Source organism: Nyctereutes procyonoides, unplaced genomic scaffold (genome assembly GCF_905146905.1).
Source record: "Nyctereutes procyonoides isolate TBG_1078 unplaced genomic scaffold, NYPRO_anot_genome, whole genome shotgun sequence".
Classification (NCBI taxonomy): domain Eukaryota; kingdom Metazoa; phylum Chordata; class Mammalia; order Carnivora; family Canidae; genus Nyctereutes; species Nyctereutes procyonoides.
Genome location: NW_026575125.1, coordinates 56,389,141 through 56,405,400, shown reverse-complemented (window position 1 = coordinate 56,405,400; position 16,260 = coordinate 56,389,141). Strand labels below are relative to the sequence as shown.

Below are 16,260 nucleotides of genomic sequence, written 5' to 3'. Positions count from 1 at the left end.
ACTGGCTCTTGGTTTCATTGATCTTTTCCATTTTTCTTTGTCTCTAGTTTATTTCTGCTCAAATCTTTATTATTTCCTTTACTACCTTTGGCCTTTGTTTATTTTTTAAAAGATTTATTTTTAAAATAAATATTTAGGGAGAGGGAGAGAGAAAAAGAATGGGGGAGGAGCAGAGGAAGAGAATCTCAATCCGACTCTCCCCCCCCCAGCACAAAGCCCAACATAGAGCTCAATCCCATGAAACCCGAGATTATGACCTGAGCCAAAACCAAGGATCAGATGTCCAACTGACTGAACTATCCCAGTGCCCCTGTTCATTCTTTTTTCTATCTCCTTGAGGTTTAACATTAGGTTGTTTATTGGAGATTTTTCTTGTTCCTTGAACTAGGTCTATATTGCTATAAACTTCCTTTTTAAAACTGCTTCTCTTTGCATCCTAAAGGTTTTGACCATTGTGTTTTCACTTCCTTTTGTCTAAGAAATTTTTTTTTAAATTTTTATTTGTTTTATGATAGTTACAGAGAGAGAGAGAGAGGCAGAGACACAGGCAGAGGGAGAAGCAGGCTCCATGCACCGGGAGCCCCACGTGTGATTCGATCCCGGGTCTCCAGGATCGCGCCCTGGGCCAAAGGCAGGCGCCAAACCGCTGCGCCACCCAGGGATCCCTGTCTAAGAAATTTTTAAAATTTCTTCTTTGATTTGTTGGTTCACCTATTCATTGTTTAATAGCATTTTGTTTAGCCTTCATATATCTGTGTTCCTTCCAGATTTTTTCTTGCAATTGATTTCTAGTTTCAAACTGCTGTGGTCAGAAAGGATGCTTGATATGATTTCAATCTTTTAAAATTACTTGATAATTGTTCTGTTGCCTAACATATGATTTCTTCTGGAAACTGTTCCATGTGCACTTGAAATGAATGTGTATTCCTCTGTATTTTTATTCAATGTTCTGTATATATCTATGAGGTCATTCTGTTCTAATGTGTTGTTCAAAGCCTCATTTTCCTTACTGATTTTCTGTCTGGATGATCTGTCCATTGATGTAAGTAGGGTGTTAATATCCACTACTATTATTATATTACTGTGAATTTCTACTTTTATGTTTGTTCACATTTTTTAAATCTATCATGGTGTCCCCATGCTTCTTGCATAGATATTTATAATTGTTATACTCCGTTCTTCATCTGATCTCTTTATCATCATGTACCACCTTTCTCTCTTGCTACAGTCTTTGTTTTAAAGTCTATTTTGTCTGATATAAGTAATGCTACCCCGATTATTTTTTTGCTTCCATTTGCATGATGTATGGTTTTCTATTCCTTCACTTTTATTCTGTGTGTCTTCAGATCTGAAGTGAATCTTTTGCAGGCAGCATATAGATGAGTTTTCTTTTTTTTCTTATTTTTTCTACTTTATCTTTTTATTAGTTTCAGTTGTACAATTTAGTGATTCAATATTTCCATACAATACTCAGTGCTCATCACAACAAGTACACTCCTTATCCCCACCACCTATTTAACTCATTCTCTCACCCACCTCCCCTCTGGTCACCATCAGTTTGTTCTCAATAGTTAAGATTCTGTTTCTTCGTGTACCACATCTCTTTCTCTCATTCCCACCCCCATTTGCTCATTTGTTTCTTAAATTCCACATATGAGTGAAATCACATACTATTTGCCTTTCTTTGTTTGACTTATTTTGCTTAGCATAATACTCTCTAGCTCCATCCATGTCATTGCAAATGGCAAGATTTCATTACTTTTTATAGTTAATATTCACACACACACACACACACACATCACATCTTCTTTACCCACTCTTTGGTCAAACTGTTTCCACAGCTTAGCTATTGTAGATAAAGCTATAATGAGTATTGGGGTGCATATATCCCTTTGAATTAGTATTTTTTTATTCTTTGGGTAAATAACTAGTAGTGCAATTGCTGGATCACAATAGCAGTTCTATTTTTAACTTTTTGAGGAACCTCCATAGTGTTTTCCAGAGTGACTGCACCAGTTTGCATTCCCACCAAAACTGCAAGAGGGTCCCTAAAACATTAGGGACCTAATGTCCCATCCTAATGTAACCTCAAAGACAGAAAAAAAGTGGTTGCAGATCTCATATTTAGGTCTTCAATCCATTTTGAATGTATTTTTGTATGTGGTGTAAGTAAGTGGTCCAGTTTCATTCTTTTGCATGTTGCTATCTAGTTTTCCCAATACCATTTGTTGAAAAGGCTATCTTTTTCCCATCGGATATTCTTTCCTGTTTTGTCATAATTGTGGGTTTATTCTGGATTTTCTGTTCTGTTCTGTTGATCTATGTATCTGTTTTTGTGCCAGTACCATACTGTTTTGATCACCACAGTATTTGTAATACAACTTGAAGTCCAGAATTGTGATGCCTCCAGCTTTGCCTTTCTTTTTAAAGATTGCTTTGGCTACTTGGGGGTCTTTTGTGGTTCCATACAGATTTTAGAATTGTTTGTTCTAGCTCTGTGAAACATGCTACTGGTATTTTGTTAGGGATTGCAATCAATGTGTAGATTGCTTTGGGTAGTATAGACATTTTCATAATATTTATTCTTCAAATCCATGAGCACAGAATGTTTTTCCATTTCTTTGTGTCATTTTTACTTTCTTTTATAAGTGTTCTATAGTTTTCAGAGTACAGATCTTTCACCTCTGGTTAGGTTTATTTGTAGGTATCTTATGGTTTTTGGTGCAATTATAAATAGAATTGGTTATTTGATTTCTATTTCTGCTGCTTCATTATTGGTATATAAAAATGTAACAGATTTCTGTATATTGATTTTATATCCTGTGATTTTACTGAATTCATGTATCAGATTTACCAAAATTTTATTGGAGTCTTTTGGGTTTTCTATATAGAGTATTATGTCATCTGCAAATAGTGAGTTTGACTTCTTGCTGATTTGGATGCTTTTTACTTCTTCTTCTTCTTCTTGTCTGATTGCTATGGCTAGGACCTCCAGTACCATGTTAAATAACACTGGTAAGAGTGGACTTACCTATCTTGTTCCTGACCATAGAGGAAAGGTTCTCAGCTTTCCCCATTGAGGATGATACTAGGTGTGTGTTTTTCATAAATAGGCTTTGTTAGGTATATTCCCTCTAAACTTATTTTATTGAGGGTATTTATATCATGAATGGACGTTGTATTTTGTCAAATGCTTTTTCTGAATCTATTTAAAGGGTCATATGGTTCTTACCTTTCTTTTATTAATGTAGTGTATCATGTTGATTAATTTGCAAATACTGAACCACCCTTGCAACCCAGGAATAAATCCCACTTGATCCCAGTGAATGATTCTTTTTACTGTTGGATTCAATTTGCTAGAATTTCATTGAGAAATTTTGCGTCCATGTTCATCAGGAATATTGATTGTAGTTCTCTTTTCTAGTGGAGTCTTTTTCTGTTTTTTTTAGGTTATTTATTTTTTAGTAATCTCTATATCCAATGTGGGGCTCAAACTCATGACCCTGAGATCAAGAGTCATATGCTATTCATATGAAATGAATGAAAGAACCAGCTAGGCATGTTTTTATCTGGTTTTGGTATCAGGGTAATGCTGGCCTTATAGAATGAATTTGGAAGTTTTACTTCCTTTTCTGGTTTTTGGAATAGTTTGAAAAAGCACTAACTATTCTTTAAATGTTTGGTAGAATTCACCTGTGAGGCTCTCTGGCCCTGGAATTTGGTTTGTTGGGAGATTTTTGATTACTGATTCAATTTCTTCACTGGTTATTGGTCTTTTCAAGTTTTCCATTTCTTCCTCTTTCAGTTTAGGATTTATATATATATATATATATATACTTATTTATTTCAGAGAGAGAGAAAACAAGCAGGAGGAGCAGGAATGGGAGAAGCAGGCTCCCCATGGAGTAGGGAGCCTAATGGGGGATTTGATCCCAGGATCCTAGGATCCCAGGATCATGACCTGAGCCAAAGGCAGATGCCCAACCAACCAAGCCACCCAGGCTCCCCTCACTTTAGGTATTTTATATGTTTCTAGGAATTTATCCATTTCTTCTAGGTTCGCCAGTTCATTGGCATATATTTTTTCATAATATTCTCTCTCTCTCTTTTTTTGTATTTCTGTGGTGTTGGTTTTTCTTTCTCCTTTCTCCTTTATGATTTTATTTACTTGGATCCTTTCTCTTTCTGATAAGTCTAGCTAGCTTGAGGTTTATCAAGTTTTTAGCGGTCAATCACTTTTATTATTTTTCTCCATGTACTAGCTCCTAGTTTCATTAATCTTTTCTATTGTGTGTTTAGTTTCTATATCATTTATTTCTGCTCTAATCTTTATTATTTCGCTCCTGCTGGCTTTACGCTTTGTTTGTTGTTCTTTTTATAGCTCCTTTAGATATAGTGTTAGGTTAAGATTTTTCTTGTTTCTTGAAGTAGGCCTGTTTGCTATATACTTCCCTCTTAGGACTGCTTTTGCAGTATCCCAAAGGTTTTGTACCACTGTGTTTTCATGTTCATTTGCTTCCATGTATTTTAAAATTTCTTCTTTGATTTCCTGGTTGACCCATTCATTGCTTAGTAGCATGTTGTTTAACCTCCATTTATTTTTGGTCTTCCCAAATTTTTTCTTCTGGTTGACTTCAAGTTTCATAGTGTTGTGATCAGAAAAGTTGCCTGGTATGATCTCAACCTTTTTGTATTTGTTGAGGTCTGATTTCTGACCTAATATGTGATCTATTCTGGAGAATGTCCCATGTGCACTTGAAAAGAATGTGTATTCTGTTTTAGGATGGAATGTTCTGAATATATCTGTTAAGTCCATCTGGTCCAGTGTGTCATTAAAATCCTTTGTTTCCTGGCTGATTTTTTGTGATGATCTGCCCATCAATGTTAGTAGGGTGTTAAAGTCCTTTACTATTATGATATTATGAATGAGTTCCTTCATGTTTATTATTAACTGTTTTTATATATTTGGGTCTCCCATTTTGGGTGCATAAATAATTAAAATTGTTAGACCATATTGGATTGTCCCCTTTATATATACTATATCATAATATAGTACCCTTTATCTCTTGTTATAGTCTTAGTTTTAAAGTCCAATTTTTCCAGTATAAGTATTGCTATTCCTTTTGCCATCGTTCTGTGTGGTAAATATTTCTTCATCCTCTCATTTCAATTGGCAGGTGTCTTTAGGTCTAAAATGAGTCTCTTATAAGCAGCATATAAAGGTTTTTTTTTTATAAATCCATTCTGAAACCTTATGTCTTTTGACTGGAGCATTTAGTCCATTTATATTCAGAGTGATTATTGATAGATATTAATTTAGTGCCATTGTATTACCTGTTATTTCATTGTTTCTGGAGATTTTCTCTGACATTTTCTTGTCTTTGTCACTTTGGGTCTTTCTTTCCCACTCAGAGAGTCTCCTTTAATATTTCTTGCAGGGCTGGTTTAATGGTGATGAATTCTTTTATTGTTCATTTGTCTGGGAATCTCTTTCTCCTTCTATTCCAAATGATGACCTTGCCAGATAGAGTATTCTTGACTGCAGATTATTCCCATTCAGCATGTTGAATATATCATGCCACTTTCTTCTGGCTTGCCAAGTTTGTGTTGTGAGATCTCCAGCTAGTATTATGGGTATTCCCTTGTAAGTTAAGGACTGTTGTGCTGCTGCTTTTGAGATTTTTTATCACTGTATTTTGCAAATTTAATTACAATATATCTTGGTGTTGGCCTGCTGTTGTTTAGTTTGATGGGAGTTCTCCGTGCCTCCTGAATCTGGATGTCTTTTCTTTCCCCAGATTAGGGAAGTTTTCAGTTATGATTTCCTCAAATAAAGAAATTCTCTGACCCTTGTTTCTCTCTTCTTCTTTTGGGACTCCCATAATATGAATGTTATTATGTTTGATGGAGTCATTGAGTTCCCTAAGTCTAGTCTCATGTGTTCCATAACTTCTCTCTTTTGTTCAACTTCATTGATTTTAATTCTTTTGTCTTCTTGGTCACTAATTCTTTCCTCTGCTTCTTCCAGCCTGCTGTTCATTGCAACCAATCTATTTCTAATCTTGTTTATTACATTCTTCATTTCTGACTGATTCTTTTTTAACTCTTTTATCTCTGTGGTAAGGGTCTTCCATTCTTTCTCAAGCCCAGTGAATCCTAATGCTTTAACTTCTCCATCAGGCATGGTACTTATATTTGTTTCATTTAGACTCCTGGCTGTAGCCTTATCTTGTTCTTTCATTTGGAATGAATTCCTCCATCTTGGCATTTGTCTAAGTGTCTGCCTTCTTCTCTGTGTTAGAAATGCCAGTTTTGCTTACTGTCCCTGAGAGTAATGGCTTTATGAAGAGGTCATGTAGTGTCCATGGCCTGGAGCTTCAAGAAATGTCTCTATTGTGTGCTGTGTGCACTCTGGTATTGTATTTTGGCTGCTATATCTTTCAGACCAGTCATCTGCAGAAGATCTCTTGCCTGCAGTGGGCCAGTATTTAGTCCTTGGCCTGAATGCAGCAAGTTTTAAGTTGGTGTGCTCTGGCCCGCTTGTTACATGAGACCTGAAATTACTTCCACTAGAACTGAAGCCCTGTAGAACTCTCTGGTTGGGAGGTGTGTTACAGGCAGGGTCTCCTGGGAAAGGATCCCACCACACTGGGACTGAGGCAAGCTTGACCAAGAAGGGCAGTCCAATCAGGGTGCAGGTATGTGGGGCTTGGTTTAAGCAAGTTAGGCAGCCAGTGTCAGAATTGCAATGCTTCCCACAGATGGCTCTGTGTTTATCCTGAGGAGCAACGGAGGGAAATGGTGCTAACCAGCTCCCTAGTCCCTGGAGAAGTGTCTCTGTAAATATTGCCTCTCAGGGATGCACTGGGAGAACAAATAATCTACCCTCTGTGTGCCCCAGGTCTTCTTCATATAGCTGTTTCCATGCTGTCTGCCTCCAGGTTGTTTGCCTGCCTTCTCTCCAGGAGTAGGCCAGTGCCCTCAATGCTCTATCTCAGCCAAACCTGCTGACCTTTAATGTGATTGAACAATTCTATAAGTTAATCTTACAAATAGTCAAACCTTCAAGATAATTGTAGTCTGAGCAGACTCCCTATTTTCAATAGCCCAAGAGATGCTGTGCCAGAAATACCAGTTAAGCTACACCCAAATTTCTAACTCCTACGAACTATGTAATTAGTGTTTGTTCTCTTAAGCCACTACATTTTGGGGAAATGTTTGTTACATCACAGTAGATATTTCATAAACCCTCTTATAAAGAAAAAAAGATTAAACTTTTAAGAGTAGTCCTGAAAAATATACTAGATGGTAATAGTTTCCAGTGCTAATAAAATATTATTAGAATAGGTCATAGCCTCTTCAAATGGATTCTAGAAATAGTTCTTGACAATTATCTGTTCTACTTCTGAAATGATCTTTATAGAGAAGGAGACAACATTTACAAGCAGAATCAGTTTCTGTAGTGAGTTTGGAAGTCTCTGGCCAAACTAGGAAAAATATGTGACCACAAGGTGGCAGTAGCATACCACGAGCTTTGTTCAGGTGGTACTTTATAGATTTCTATGAAGAATAGGGAATGGGTTAGTTCCTTACAGCATAGGACCTTTCAGAGTCTCACCACTCAGAAGACGAGGAGGCAAAGAAACTTCAAAGAAATAAGGGAATAGGAAAAGGGTCTTACTGTCTATGTAATACCACTCAGCAGCAAGATGGGACTCTTGCTGGGCAAGACTCCACAGGGCAGCAGTGGCTTGGAGTCATTTATAGCACAGGGTTTATCTTATCTGTGGCCAAATTTACAAGTGCAGCTTTACAAAGCATGCAGATCAGGCAAGTCCCAAACAGCTAAACATATGCTTATAAGGGCTGCATTTAAAGCAACTGCATAAAATGTATACATTTGTACAAATGTCTGAGAGAAGGAGAGAGAATTCCTTTGCCTTTATTATTATTATTATTTAAATTAAAATCATTAACATATAATGTATTATTGGTTTCAAAGTTAGAGCATAGCATTCCTTTGCCTTTCTGTTCTATTCACTCCCTCAACAGATTGGATGGTGCCCATCCACAGAGTTGTAAGATATTATGTAGCCTACTCATTCAAATATTAATCTCTTCTGGTTACACTCTCACAGCCACACTCAGAAAAAAATGTTTTAACAGCTATATGGGCATCACTTAGCCCAGTCAAGTTGAAGCCTGCTGTAACTTTGTTAAATTAACATTTGTTAAGAACTGCAGGTTGTCAAATGGTGATTCACAGCTCAACAAAAGACTGCCAGGGGAAGTAAAATAGATAACTTTGTTATTCACAGGTCCTGGTGGAGGTACATAGCATCCTCAAGGGGCCACACAGGAGAGTTCCAGGAAGGGTGCAGGCAGAGACAGCAGGGAAGGAGCTGGGGCACATGCCTTTATTAGGATCTTCAGGTAGAGTGCTTTGGGGTTCTCAGGCTACGGCCAGATTAGGCAATGCAAACCAAAAAGAGCAGGGTTTTGGTCAGTTTCTTGGAGGTGTTATATAAGGTGCACAAGGGGAAGGCTCTGGATGATGGGGAGAACGCTCATCAAAAGGGCAGTTGAGGTAGTCATATCAGGAACTTATATTTAGTTGTAACTCTATGGGCTGTTATCTAGGGCATGCATTCTTGGGAGGACTAGTGTCAGTCAAGGTTCCTGCAGACTCTTGGCCATACAAAATGGATGCTGAGGCAGCAACTTTATGGAGTTTAGCAAAAGTCCCCAAAACACATAAAATTAATCTCATGGTAGTCACTACATATTACTTCTCATCTATCCTCCATTTAAAAAATACATCCGCAATGGGAACATAGAGAAATAAAAAAACATTCTGGTAAACAAATAAGAAAATGTATAATAGAATATATAAAATTTTAAAATATATGTATGAAACATATATGGTATTAGGTCATGATACTGAATACAATTAAATATATTTTATAATCATATGATACCCTGCATTGAATTTTTTAAAAACTAAAATCTCACATATTAATTCAACAAATGAAAAACTGATGTACAATGAAGCCTCAAACTTAAAAATAGGTTCTACATAAAAGGTTTACTTATAATGTATTTTCTTTTTTAAAAAAGATTTTATTTATTTATTTATTCATTCATTCATGAGAAACACAGAGACAGAGAGAGAGGCAGAGACACAGGCAGAGGGAGAAGCAGGCCCCATGCAGGGAGCCTGACGTGGGACTCCACCCCAGGTTTCCAGGATCAGGCCCTGGGCGGAAGGCAGCGCTGAACCACTGAGCCACCCAGGCTGCCCTGTATTTTCATTTTGTCATTGATTTCATTACTGAACCATACAAAAATATCGAACACAACTTAGTAGGAGGGCACTGTACTAACTTCTGAGATTGTGTTTAGAATACTGTTTATTCTACTGATCAAATTGGGGAAAACTGGCGTCCTTACTACACTGAGTCTTCCAATTCATGGACACACTATGTCTCTCACCTAATTTAGGTCATTGACTTTCCACCAGAATTTTGAAGCTGAAAGGTTATTTAACTATAAATTTAAGTGCTTTCATTAATATGGACTTATTTAGATTTTCTGTTCTTTGGAGCGTTGTAATAGTGTTTTAATATTTTTTAATGTTTTTTGGGTATTAGTAATGTCGCCTCTTTTACTCCTAATTAGAATAATTTTGTATTGTCTCTTGCAGATTTTGGCTAGTAGCTTATCAAATTAATGATTTTAAAAACTTATGCTTTTACCAATTTCCCTTCAGTGTTTCCCACTTCCCAACTTCTTGGTCTTTGCTCTCATATTTATTATTCATTACTGTTGTTTGCCATATCATTTTGTTTTTTCTAGCTTTTTCAAAGGAAAGTTTCAATTGATTTAAAACCTTTCTGTAATTCCAATATAAGCACTCAATGTTAAAAATCTCCAAGTTCTATGTTAGAAACATCCCAGTTTTGATATCATATTTCCTTTTCATTTGGTACAAAATATTTTCTAATTTGCACTGAAATTTCTTAAACCAATCAGCTTTTGGTTGATTGGTTACTTTCCAAATGTTGTGGTAATTATTATATGTTTCTGTTATTGAATTCTACCTTAATTCCATTATTGACACAAATAATGCTTTCTATGACTATATTACATTTGATCAGATTTTCTTTTGGTCAGGCATATGGTGAATACTGCTGAATGTTTCAAGTGAATGAATCTGCAATCTACTGTTGTGGAATGGAGTATTCCATAAATGTCATTTAAGTCAAGTTGATTGATAGTGTTCAGACTTCCACATCCATTATATTTTCTGTCTATATGTTTTAATAAAGAAAAATGAGACAGCAAATGAAAAAAAAGATAATAAATTAATGAATAATGAGAGTATAGTTAAAGTCTCCTAGAATAATTTTGGATCTATTTCTATTTTGATTTTTTGTTTCATGTATGTTGAAAACCTGCAGTTAGCTGCAACCAAATTTAGGAATAACATAAGTAATTTTCTCTGTTCTCAAGTCTTGTCATGCCATCCTTCTTTTGATTCATGTTCACAAGGTTTATAATTTATCTTCCTATTACTTGTAACATAACTTTGTTATTCTATTTAAAGTGAGTATTCTTTTTCTTCTGGGTGATTTATATTTTTAACAAGTTATATTTAAATAATCATGCAGACACATAATATTGCAAAGACAGTATTGAAAGTTATTCATACCTCTCATCTAGTTTTCCCAATTAAAATTTTAGCAAAACTATAGTACAATATCAAATCCAGAAAATCAATATTAATACAAAATTTGTGTATAATTCCATGCTATTTTATTTCATATGGAGATTGGTGTAGCCACCACAGCAATCTAAATTCAGAACTATCCCATTATTGCAAAGATATCCCTCGTGCTACTCCTTTATAATCACACTCACCAATACCCTCTGCCATACCTAACAGATGACAATAATGTTTCCATCTGAATAATTTTATTAAGTAATCATGCATATGTGAGCATTTGAAACAAGTGTTTCCTTCATTAGACTACCCCTGAGAAATATCCAATTTTTGGTGTATGTCAATATTTCATTCTTTTTTATTGCTGAGTAGTATTCCATGGTATGGATGTACCACAAAATTTAACCATTCACCTGTTGAAGGAAATGTAAATTGACTTGTGAGTATTCCAAATAAAACTGTTGTAAATATTTAAATATAGGCTTTTGGGTAGGTACTTTTCATTTCTCTAGATAAAAACCCATGACTGCAATTATTGAGTGTTACTGTGTGTTCAGTTTTAAAAGAAACTTCTAAAGTGGTTTCTAAAGAGTGGATATACAATGTGATATACCCATCAGAGATGTATGAGTTACAGTTTCTCCACATCTTCATCAGAATTTTGTATGGTTAATTTTATATATTTTAACTTTTGTAAGAAGTATGTAATTTTATGTCATCATGGTATTAGTTCAGATTTCCCTAATTGCTAACAATTTTCAGTATCTTTCCGTGTCCTTAGTAACATTTCTCTAGCCTTATCAGTAAAATGCTTTTACATGTCTTTTGCCCCAATTTCTAACTATATGGTTTGCATTTTGATTGTTGAGTTTAAAGGTCATTTATGTATTTTAGGCACAAGTCCAGTAACATATTAGTGTTTTGTGAATATTTTCTCTGAAAATGTAGACTGTCTTTCCATTTTCTTCATAGGAAACTATGCAGAATAAAAGCATAAAAGACGTAATCCAACTTATCAATTAATTTTCTTTAATGGATTGTGCTTTTGTTTTCATGATTAAGAATACCTTGCCAAGCACTAGATCATATATTTTCACCTATCATTAGATATAAAAGTTTTATTGTTTTGAATATTTAAGCTTATGATGAATTTTGAGTTAATTTGGGTAGAAGATATATGAGGCTTAGGCCAAGGTTTATTTTTAAAAATTATATTTAATTGACCCAGAACCTACTATTGAAAATACCATCTTTATTCTATTGAACCGCTTTTAGAAATTTGTCAAAAGCAAGTCCAAAATAGGTATATTTCTGTGGGCCCATTTTTGAGTTCTCTATTCTGTTTCATTGATATGTCTCTTTCCCTTCATCAAAACCATGCCGACCTGATAATGGTGACAATTCAAAGTCTTAAAATCAGGTAGACTGATAACATGCACTATATAAATCTTTTAATAAATTGTTTAAGCCATTTTAGTTACATTGTCTTTCCTACTGAGGGACATCGTAGGTGCTTCCAAGTTTGGGCAATTATGAATACAGCTGCTACAAATACACATTTGCACATGTGTCTGTGGACATAAATTTTCAATTCCAATGGGTAAATAACAAGCACAACTGGTGGGTCATATGGCAAGAGTATGTTTACTTTTGTAAGAAGCTGCTGAAGTATCTTCTGAAGTGGCTGGCTAAACCATTGTGTAATCCCACCAGCAATGTATAAGAGCTCCTATTACTACAGACCCTCAAGAAAATTTGGAGTTGTGTTCTGGATTTTGATCAATCTATTAGGTGTGTAGTGGTATCTCCTTGTTTTAATTTGCATTTTCTGATAGCATATAATGTGGAATGTCTTTCATGTGCATATTTACCATCTGTGTATCTTCTTTGGTGAGATGTAAGTTAAATTCTTTGGCCCATTTTATTTTTTAAAAAGTTTCTTTCTTTCTTTCTTTCTTTCTTTCTTTCTTTCTTTCTTTCTTTCTTTCTTTTTCTTCTTTCTTCTTCATTCATTCATGAGAGACAGAGAGAGAGAGAGAGAGAGAGAGAGAGGCAGAAACAGGCAGAGGGAGAAGCAGGCTCCATGCAGGGAGCCTGATGTGGGACTCGATCCTGGGACTCCAGAATCATGCCTTGAGCATGAAGGTGGGCACTAAACCACTGAGCCACCCAGGGATCCCCTCTTTTGCTCATTTTAAAATCAGATTCCATTCTTATTGCTGTATATTTTGGCTAAGTCTTTTATCAGATGTCAGTGTCTTGCAAATATTTTCAGTGTCTTTTACCAGTGTCTTGCAAAGCCAGTTTCTGGGTTGTCTTCCTACTCTCTTGGCATTGTCTTTTGCAGAACACATGTTTTTAATTGTAATGAAATCTAGCTTTTCAATGATTTTTTTCATGGATTGTGCCTTTGGTGTTGTACCAAAAAAAGTCACTGCCATATCCAAGGTCATTTAGGTTTTCTCCTATCCTACCTTCTAGGAGTCTTATAATTTTGCATTTTACATTTAGGTCTATGATCAATAAGTTAGTTTTTGTAGAAGGTGTAAGGTTTGTGTCTACATTCATTTTTTTCACATTGTGTAAGTCCCAACTGTTCCAGCAGCACTTGTTGAAGGTAGGATCTTTGCTGCATTGTATTGTCGTTGCTCCTTTGTCAAGGATTAGTTACCTATATTTATGCAGCTATATTACTGGACTATCTATGCTATCCTATTGATCTGTTTTTTTGTTTTGTTTTGTTTTGGCCAAAACCACACTGTCTTAATTGCTGCAGCTTAGTAGTAGTAGTAGTAGTAATAGTAGTAGTAGTAGATGACTATCTTCAGTTCTCTGACGTTGCTCTTTGCCTTCAATATTTGTGTTGGTAGTTTTGTCTTTTGCTTCTCCATATAAACTTAGAATTAGTTTGTCAATATCCACAAAATAATGGCTGAGATTTTTTTTGCCAATTTTAAATAGTTTTATTTAAGATATTGCATTTTCCGCTTAACAATACAGTGCTTATAAAGTGCAATGTCGTATTTCCTTTCCCTGTGCACATATTCCATATTCAAGTATCAAGAATGCCCAGTATATTTACTATAGCAGCTTGACTTTAAAACTGCCATGGAATTTGCTACAAATTTGGGTCCTTCAAATGTGTGGAACAATTTTATACCTGTCATCAGGTTGGCTTAATCAACCTCTTCAACGGTAGGCCTAGAGGAGGCACCACCAGAGGAAGGAGCTCCACCACCAGGAAAGCCTCCAGGCATTCCTCCTGGCATGCCTCCTGCACTCTGGTATAGCTTCGTAATGATGGGGTTGCAGACTTTCTCCAGCTCTTTCTGCTGATGTTCAAATTCTTCCTTCACTGCAGTCTGGTTCTTATAGAGCCAGTTGATTATTTCATTGCACTTGTCAATAATCTTCTGTTTGTCTTCATCGATTTTGCCCTGAAGTTTCTCATCTTCAACAGTTGCTTTCATGTTGAATGCATAAGACTCAAGTGAATTCTTGGAAGACACCTTGTCTCGCTGCTTCTCATCTTCAGCTTTGTACTTCTCAGCTTCCTGGACCATGTGCTCAATGTCCTCCTTGCTCAAGCGGCCCTTGTCATTAGGGATAGTAATCTTGTTCTCTTTCCCTGAGCTTTTATCCACAGCAGACACATTGAGGATACCATTAGCATCAATATCAAAAGTGAATTCAATCTGAGGAATGCCATGAGGGGCAGAAGGTATGCCTGTGAGTTCAAACTTGCCAAGTAGGTTGTTATCCTTGGTCATAGCACGCTCACTTTCATAGACCTGAATAAACACACCAGGGTGGTTGTCAGAGTAGGTAGTAAATGTTTGTGTCTGTTTGGTAGGAATGGTAGTATTACGTTTGATGAGCACAGTCATGACTCCTCCAGCAGTTTCAATGCCAAGAGAAAGTGGGGTGACATCCAATAGAAGCAAATCTTGAACATTTTCATATTTGTCACCAGAAAGAATGGCTGCCTGGACAGCTGCACCATAAGCAACAGCCTCATCAGGGTTGATGCTCTTATTCAGTTCCTTTCCATTGAAGAAATCTTGCAGAAGTTTCTGAATCTTGGGGATACAGGTAGAACCACCCACCAGGACAATATCATGGATCTGAGACTTGTCTAGCTTGGCATCCCAAAGAGCTTTCTCTACAGGGTCCAGGGTGCCATGGAACAGGTCAGCATTTAATTCTTCAAACCGGGCACAAGTAACAGAGATATAGAGGTCAATTCCTTCATACAGAGAATCAATCTCAATACTGGCCTGGGTGCTGGAAGAAAGTGTATGCTTAGCACGTTCACAAGCCATATGAAGATGACAGACTACCCTCTTGTTTTCGCTGATGTCCTTTTTGTGTTTGCGCTTGAGTTCTGCAATAAAATGGTTGACCATTTGGTTGTCAAAGTCTTCTCCACCTAAGTGGATGTCTCCAGCTGTGGACTTGACCTCAAAGACCCCATCTTCAATAGTAAGGATTGACACATCAAAAGTGCCACTCTAAATCAAAGATCAACACGTTCCTTTCAGCTCCAACCTTCTTGTCAAAGCCATAAGCAATAGCAGCAGCAGTTGGCTCATTGATGATTCGAAGTACACTGAGACCAGCGATAGTTCCAGCATCTTTGGTAGCCTGACGCTGAGAGTCATTGAAGTATGCAGGTGTTGTGACAACTGCATTGGTAACAGTCTTCCCAAGGTAGGCCTCTGCAATTTCCTTCATCTTTTTCAAAACAAAACATTGAAGACACCTCCTCTGGATAGAAACTTTTTGTCTCCCCCTTGTAGTCTACTTGGACCTTAGGCCTGCCAGCATCATTCACCACCATGAAGGGCCAATGCTTCATATCAGATTGGACAACAGTATCATCATATCTCCATCCAATCAGGTGTTTGGCATCGAAAACCGTGTTGGTGGGGTTCATCGCAACTTGATTCTTCGCAGCATAACCGATCAATCATTCGGTGATTTTCACACGCAAGAGTAGGTGGTGCCAAGATCAATCCCAACTGCAGATCCCTTAGACATAGTTGCTTCTGTGTGGGCCGGGCTCAGCTCCAGGAGAGAACAGTCGTCTGCAGATCTGGCGCCACGTTCAAGAGACCCATTGCTGAGATTTTTAATTGCATTGAATCCATAGACCAAGTTCGGAAGAACTGACAACTTGGCAATATTAAGTCTTCCTATCCAACAGCAAATATCTATTTAGTTATTTAATTCTTTTATTTCATTCATCATTGGTTTGTAACTTATTTTAGTAGATTTTTGCAGACCTAATTATTTCACATCAGTGTGTTAATATAAATGATATTGCTTTTAACTTCAAATCCTACTTGTTTATTGCTGATACATAAAAGCATTTGACTTTTAAATATTGACTTTTAACTTTGTATCATGCAACCTTGCTATAATCACTTATTAGTTCTGGGATTTTTTTGTTACTTTGTAACTTCTACATAGTTATGTCATCTCTGACAAAGACAGCTAATCTGAAAGAAAAAAAAAGACAGCTAATCTGCATAGCT

At 36.4% G+C, this 16,260-nt stretch overlaps 1 pseudogene; it reads right to left on the bottom strand.

Annotated features, from left to right (window-relative positions):
* Positions 1–12,741: 12,741 nt before the first annotated feature.
* LOC129518216 (heat shock cognate 71 kDa protein-like) lies at positions 12,742–15,928 on the bottom strand (annotated as a pseudogene).
* Positions 15,929–16,260: the final 332 nt, after the last annotated feature.